The sequence below is a fragment of the Sorex araneus genome, chromosome 6 (assembly GCF_027595985.1).
Source record: "Sorex araneus isolate mSorAra2 chromosome 6, mSorAra2.pri, whole genome shotgun sequence".
In the NCBI taxonomy this organism is placed as follows: Eukaryota; Metazoa; Chordata; class Mammalia; order Eulipotyphla; family Soricidae; genus Sorex; species Sorex araneus.
This window is the reverse complement of record NC_073307.1, coordinates 159,170,150-159,178,409: the sequence shown is the minus strand read 5'-3', so window position 1 is coordinate 159,178,409 and position 8,260 is coordinate 159,170,150.

Here is an 8,260-nt window from a genome sequence, read left to right as displayed (position 1 = left end):
CTCCCCCCGCGCGGCACTCTATGGTCGGCTGGAGGCCCTCCCTGCGCGCTCTGCGCCTGCGCGGGCCCGAGCGCGGCCGCCAAGGGCTCTTGCTGGCGTTTCTGTAATTCCTGGGCGGCGGGGGGAGGGGCGGGCCGCTGGACTGGGGGGCCCGGCTCGGGGGCTCGGCTTCGTGCAGTGCCTCCACCCCCGGGGCGCAGGGCTTTGACTGAAGGGCGCAGTGCACGGCAGCGTGAGCTCAGGGCTGGCGCACAGGCGCGCGTCCCGTGATTTTCTTTCCCTTGAGCCATCCAAAGATGCAGGGGGCGGGGGGGTGGAGTGCGGCGATGCTCAGCGGATGCGGAGGGGGCGGGGGTCGCGTCTGCACCAGGCTTTCGTGCTGGCGGTTAATCAGGCCGCTGGGAGGAACGCCAGAAGGAATCCCACCCGGAGACGCCTCTCTGGGAGCACTGTGAGACGAGCACACGAAGGTGGCCCGTGATCCAGACCGTGCAGGGGTGGGTGGGAGTGGGGGAGAGTTTTCCCTGCTAGGTGCCGTCTAGAGATGCGTCTTTGTGTTGTGACGCCTGACTTGGGCAAGGACAGAGCAGCTCCCTGAGCTCGCAGACCGGATACAGCAGGTGGGGAGCGCCTTGCTGTCCCTGGCCCCGGGTTTGACCCCGCCAGGAGTGATCCCTGAGCACAGAGCCAGGAGTAAATCCTGAGCACCCCCCCCCCCAGTGTGATCCAAAAACAAACAAACGAGTTGGGTGGGAAACCAAAGCAAAAGCCCCAGCAAGGGGCTGCAGCGTTAGCTCAGCGGGTAGGGCGTTTGCCTTGCACGCAGCTGACCCGGGTTCGATTCCCAGCATCCCATATGGGTCCCTGAGCACCGCCAGGGGTAATTCCTGAGTGCACAAGCCAGGAGTGACCCCTGAGCATCGCCGGGTGTGACCCAAAAAGGAAAAAAGAAAGAAAACCCAACAAATCCAGAATGGTACTGAGCCAGCCTGAGCTCAACGACTCCTCCTCTTCCTCTTACTGTGCTGCCTCCTTTTCCTCTTCTTCCCCGAGATGCCTCCCGTGCTCAGAGGGCATGCTCTTCCCCTCCCCCCCAGCCCTCCCATCCCCACACGATGAAGGACAGAGCTGGCTCTTAGGAACACTTGTGGGGCTGGAGCAATAGCACAGCGGGGAGGGCGTTTGCCTTGCACGCGGCCGACCCGGGTTCGATCCCCGGCATCCCATATGGTCCCCCGAGCACCACCAGGGGTAAGTCCTGAGTGCAGAGCCAGGAGTAACCCCTGTGCATCGCCAGGTGTGACCCAAAAAGCAAGCAAAAAGAAAAAAAGGAACACTTGCAAGGTTGGCCTCTGGGCTCACATTTAAAACCCGGATTTCAGAATTTCCACCACTTCTAAGAGGCTCATTGCGCGTGGACTGCAGACACCGTGCAGTTGACACCAAACCCCGCTTTCCTTCCGGGGCACGGGGATCACAGGCCAAGCATCCTGAAGCCAGGCTGCCAGAACAGCCTCACACACTGCGTCTCTTAACAAGCTTTCCCAGTCGGCAGCATTTCACACATGAGGCCAGCACTTACTTGCATGAATGTGTCGCCCTGTCCTTGTGATGCCACGGAGATGATCCTTGGAAGCTTTGTCCCTGGTCCTCTCTAGGTCTCACAGGAGTGCTCCCTGAGCACAGAGCCAGGAGTAAGTCCGGAGTACCACTAGGTGCACCTTCTCCCTTTACTGAATTTGCTTTTTTTTTTTTCTCTTCTGGTTTTTGGACCACACCTGCCAGTGCTCAGGGCTTACTTCTGGCTCTGCGTTCAGGAATCACTCCTGGCAGGACCCTAGGGGATGCCAGGGATTGAAACCTGGGTCGATCCGGCCGTGTGCAAAGCAAGCGCCCTCCCTGCTGACCTCTCTCGGGCTCCTGAGTTTGCTTTGTACCCTTTCACTTGACAAACCATTCAGGGATCTGTGACCAAGTTATCAAATCCTGACACGCTCTTGAGGACTCCTGATAGGTGTTACCCCTTTTATATATTACTCTAGTTATTCTTGTTTTGAGAGAAATGAGCGATAGCACAGCGGTTGGGCTTTCGCCTTTCAAGGGGCCAACCCGAGTTCGATTCCCCCGCCCCTCTCGGAGAGCCCGGCAAGCTATCGAGAGGATGAGCCTGCGCGGCAGAGCCTGGCAAGCTACCCGTGCGTATTGGATATGCCCAAAACAGTAACAATAAGTCTCTCAATGAGAGACGTTACTGGTGCCCGCTCGAACAAATCGATGAGCAATGGGATGACAGTGATTAGTGATTCTTGTTTTATTGATGGGGTGCCACACCCTGCTGTGTTCAGGGCTCACTCTTGGCTCTGCACTCAAGGATCATCACTCTGGCGGGATCTTAGGGGACCATTTGGGCTCCAGGGCTCAAACCGGGTCGGCAGGATGCGACGCAAGCGCCCTGCCTGATGTGCTGTCTCTCCTGCCTCTCATTCTAAGTCCTTTTGCTCATATTTTTTTCCCTCTGGTTTTTACAGGTCTTCTGAGAGAGACTGATTAGCAATTTTACTTTTCTGGGGAATCGCACTTAGGGCTCCCCGGGGTGAGAGAGATAGTACAGTGGGTGCATGTTGGCTCCGCACACAGCTGACCCAAATTCAATCCCTGGCACCTCACACGATGCCCCGAGCCTGCCAGGAATAATCCCTGAGCACTGAGCCAGGAGTAAGTCTTAAGCACCAGAGGGTGTGACCGCCCCCCCCCCAGAAAATGAATTAATTAACAGTTTAAAACATTTTTCTCGGGGCTGGAGCAATAGCACAGCAGGGTAGGGCGTTTGCCTTGCACACGGCCGACCCGGGTTCGAATCCCAGCATCCCATATGGTCCCCTGAGCACCGCCAGGAGTAATTCCTGAGTGTAGAACCAGGAGTAACCCCTGTGCATCACCAGGTGTGACCCAAAAAGCAAAAAAAAAAAAAAAAATTTTTTTTTCTCTGTTTTCCCCCATAATCTATGTATTTTTGGTTTTTCCTTTCATCTTTCTTCTAGCATTTCAACTGAGTTGGGTTTAGTTTGCTCATTTAATAGTTAAGATGAGAATTTAAAAGTTTAGATCTCCTGGGGCTGGAGCGATAGCATTGTGGGTAGGGCATTTGCCTTGCACGCGGCCGACCTGGGTTTGATTCCCAGCATCCCATATGGTCCCCTGAGCACCACCAGGGGTAATTCCTGAGTGCAGAGCCAGGAGTGACCCCTGACCATCGCTGGGTGTGACCCAAAAAGCCAAAAAAAACCCCAAAACCTTTAGATCTTTGTTTCTCCTGTAAGCTGCCTCTGGTGCATCTCATTATGTTGCATTTTCATTATTATTCAGTGCCAAGTGCTTCCTAGCTTATTCTCTGCCTACTCTCAGATCGCTGGATGATTTACAGGGTGTAGTTATTTCTATTATTAATTTAATTCATTTTGCAGTGCTGGATCTCACATATGGGAGGCAGATGCTCTGTCTCTGACCCGCACCCCTGGCTCTACACGTTTTATTTCATTTATGTGCAGTTTGTGATTTCCGAGTGCAGCTGCCCACTGATTCCTCAGCCGTGACTGGCGTCATCAGTGTCAGTCTAAGCTTTGTCACTAGAGGGCAGTAGAGAGACACAGCAGGAAGAAAGGAGCGTTTTTCTGGTTCCAGCTTGCTGACCGGGTTTGTTTTTGTTTTGGGGGGCCACACCCAGCATGGCGGGGTTTATTCCTGCTCTGATCAGTGATCACTTCTGGCGGTGCTCAGGGGGCCTTATGTGGTGGTGCCTGGAATCAAACAATGGTAGCCTGGCGCATGGCAAGCACCCTACCCTGTATGATCTCTCTAGCCTGTTTTGTTTGTTTGTTTGTTTGGTGGTGGTCACACCCAGCTGCGATGCTCAGGGTTTCCTCCTGGCTCTGCACTCAAGATCACTCCTGACAGGGTGCAGGGTTCTGTGGGAACCGGGCCAGGCACGTGCAAGGCTAGTGCCCAACTGGCTGTACTATCCCACCCTTTATTATATTATTATTGTTGTTCTTGTAATTATTATTATTATTATTATTATTATTATTATTATTATTGCTTTTTGGGTCACACACGGCGATGCTCAGGGGTTACTCTTGGCTTTGCACTCAGGAATCACTCCTGGCAGTGCTCAGGGGACCATATGGGATGCTGGGAATCGAATCCGGGTCAGCTGCATGCAAGGCAAATGCCCTACCTGCTGTGCTATTGCTCCAGCCCCTATTATTATTATTATTTTATTGAGAGGAATGGAGTGATAGCACAACGGGTGGAGCATTTGCTTTGCATGTGACCGACCCAGGTTCGATTCTCCTGTCCCTCTCGGAGAGCCCGACAGTAACCGAGAGTATTCCACCCGCACGGCAGAGCCTGGCAAGCTCCCTGTGGCATATTCGATATGCCAAAAACAGTAATGACAAGTCTCACAATGGAGACATTACTGGTGCCTGCTCGGGCAAATTGATGAACAACAGGACGACAGTGCTACAGTGCTTTTTGGGTCACATCCGGTGATACACAGGGGTTACTCCTGGCTCTGCACTCAGGAATTACCCCTGGCGGTGCTCAGAGAACCTTATGGGATGCAGTGCATTATCTTATTGAATTATCTTATTGAATCACTGTGAGATACACTGTGAGATACTGTGAGATACAAAGCTTTCATGTTTGAGTTTCATGTTTGAATTTCAGTCATCCAATGATCAAACACCCATCCCTCCACCAGTGCACATTCCCCACCACCAATTATACCCCCCCTTTCCAACCCTCCCCCTGTCTCCATGGCAGACAATTTCCCCCATACTCTCTATACTTGAGGGCATTATGGTTTGCAAATACAGATACTGAGAGGTTATCACGTTTGGTCCTTTATCTGCTTTCAGCACACATCTCCCATCCCGAAGGATCTCTCCAGCCATCATTGTCTTAGTGATCCCTTCTCTATTCCAGCTGCCTTCTCCCCAGCTCATAAGGCAGGCTTCCAACTATGGGGCAACATTTCCAGCCCTTGTGTCTACTGTCCTTGTATTCCATCCTTTTTTATTTTTCTTTTTGGGTCACACCCGGCGATGCACAGGGGTTACTCCTGGCTTATGCACTCAGGAATTACTCCTGGCGGTGCTCGGGGACAATATGGGATGCTGGGAATCAACCCAGGTCAGGCGTGTACAAGGCAAACACCCCCCCCCCCCCCGCCGCTGTGCTATCGCCCCAGCCCTGTATCCCACCCTTTTGATGCTCAGGGTTTATTCCTGGCTCTGCAGGGCTCAGAGGACCATCTGGATGGCTGGTGGTTAAACTCAGGTCAGCTGCGTGCAAAGCAAGGGCCTTCCCAGCTGTACTCTCTGCCCTGCCTTTATTTATTATTGAGTTTTGCTGTGTCGTGAGGGCCACACTCAGTGTGTGTGGGGGAGGGAATCATGTGGCACTCGGGATTGATCCCACGGCCCCACACATGCAAATCATGTGCTCAGCCACTGAGCCACTGAGTCACCCGCCCTCCTTTGCATTGTGATGCTCTTGCCATTCCGGGAGGGACAGTGAGGCTCCCCTAAATGCAGGCCAGAGCCAGATTTCCCCGGCTGTGATGCTCAATGGCCGTTTCATCCTCTTTCGCTGCAGATTCATAGACACCTGACTGTTGCCCGCGGCACAGAGGAAGTGTAGGAAGCAAAGCGTCTGACCATAAACAGTCAACGCTAGGGCTCTGCTCAGCGCCCGTGGAGGCTCCAGAGATTGAACTTCTGGTCCTGTGCTTGCAAGGGCTTTCGGCCTCCTGGGGCGTGCATTAGCATGTGCGTGCACGCGTGTTGTGTTTGTATGGATATTGTTAGAATGCGTGTATGTGTGAGCATGTGCGTGCATGTGTACATTAGTGTGTGTGTGTGTGCATGCTTGTGTGTGTGTGTGTGTTTGTGGTGTGCCAGTGACGATGAAGGCAGGTGCTGTACTCTTGAGTTACATCCCATTTCCCTTGGTACTTTTCCTTTCTCAAAATGTTCTGAGTGGGGGCTGGAGCGATAGCACAGCGGGTAGGGCATTTGCCTCGCATGCGGCCCACCCGGGTTCGATTCCCAGCATCGCATATGGTCCCCTGAACACCACGAGGAGTAATTCCTGAGTGCAGAGCCAGGAGTGACCTCTGAGCATCGCTAGGTGTGACCCAAAAAAAAAAAATTGACGTGGTGGGGGACATTGCAGCTCGTGGGGGACCAGGAGGTGCCAGAAGTTGAACCTGAGCCCCTGCACCAAAGCACACACTCCGCCTTTCGGACTCTCCCCAGCCCCCCAAAGGACACTTCTGATTGATCCTTTACAGAAAGCTGGTCCAGGAAGACTGTCATCCCCACTCCCGCCACAATCCCTGAAAGAGAGGCTGTTCCCTGGGCCACAGAATGAGTCACAGCTAAATGCATCTCTGGTCTTCGCAGTTGTTTTCTTTAAAGTCACCATGGCAGTTTGGCTCTCAAGTCTGGGAGGGGGGGTTGCTGTATGTGGGTTTGATCCCTCAGCACCACATATGACCCCCTGTGCCCCACCAGAAATGATCCCTGAGCACAGAACCAGGAAGAAGTCCTGAGCAAGAAGCCAGAGGCTCCAGCACCACAAAATAATAGCCATAAAATGTTTGCCTTGCGGGGCTGGGAGTGATAGCACAGCGGGGAGGGCATTTGCCTTGCACGCGGCCGACCGGGGTTCGAATCCCAGCATTCCATATGGTCCCCTGAACACCGCCAGGAGTGATTCCTGAGTGTAGAACCAGGAGTAACCCCTGTGCATCGCCGGGTGTGACCCAAAAAGAAAAAAAAAAAGTTTGCTTTGTATCCTACTGGCCCTGGTTCAATCCCCAGCACCACCAGGGGATATTCCTGAGCAGAGCCAGGAAGAGTCCCTGAGCACTGCTGGGTGAGGTCCCAAAATGCAAAACGAAAAAGACGCATGTTATGCAGTTGGCTTATTTGTTTTTGGTCTGGGGGCCACCCATGGTGATGCTCAGGGGTGACTCCTGGCTCTACACTCAGGGATCACTCCTGGCGGTGCTCAGGAGTGCTGGGGATTGAACCTGAGTAGGCCACGTGCAAGGCAAGCGCCCCACCTGCTGTACTGTCTCTCCGGCACCCACTCAGAACATTTTTTTTTTTTTTGCTTTTTGGGTCACACCTGGCAATGCCCAGGGGTTACTCCTGGCTCTGCATCCAGCCCAAATTTTTTTTCTTTTTTGTGTGGGGGAGCCACACCCGCAGGTGCTCAGGACCTCCTCCTGGCTCTGTGCTCAGGGAACATAGGGGGGATGCTGGGGATTGAACCCCAGTTAGCCATATGCATGGCAAGTGCCGTCTCCGGCCCCCATCTTTTTTCTCTTTTTACAGACGAGGTGGTAATAAACATACATGGTGGCTATCTTGGTTCGGGGGCCACCTCTGGTCATGCTCCATTGTCACAGCGATGCTCAGGGAACCAGGCGACGCTATGGGTTCAACCTGGGGTCCCCACATGCCAGCTATCCCTCTGCCCCACCCCCTGGCCCCTGCGAGTTTTCTGGAGCACAGCTGCATTGCCTCATTAGCTAGCCCCCTGGGGATGTTGCGGTCATGTCCCGGGGGTCCGGCCCCCCCCCCCATCTGCCTGAATGGGCCTCCACAGAAGCAAGCTGCCCTCGAGACTGCGCCGTGGATCCAGAGATAAAGTTGCTGGGGCTGGAGCAATAGCACAGCGGGGAGGGCGTTTGCCTTGCAAGCAGTTGACCCAGGATCGAATCGCAGCATCCCATAGTGTCCCCCGAGCACTGCCAGGAGTGATTGCTGAGTGCAGAGCCAGGAGTATTACCCCTGTGCACCGCCGGGTGTGACCCAAAAAACAAAAAAGAAAAAAAAATAGAGATGAAGTTGCTGAAGCAGCGGAGACGAAAGGGCGGCTTGTCCTCCTGAGAGACTCTGTGCCCCTGGCCCTGGGCTCCGTGACGCTCGCTCTGAGCAGGGAGGTCAGAGACAGGACACAGGCACGGGGAGTGGGGCCGCGCAGCGGGGACCTCTGTCGGGCGGGCAGGCCCAGGCTAGTGGGCCGGAGGGTGAGTCAGGTGTATGGTCACTCGCTGGGTCAGCCCAGGCCATGGCAGCTGCCCAGCCGTCCCGCAGCTGACCACACTGCACGGCGAGCCCGGCAGGAAACCTAACCCCACCCCAGCCCGAGACACCACGGCTACGTAACGTCTGCCGCTGCCGGT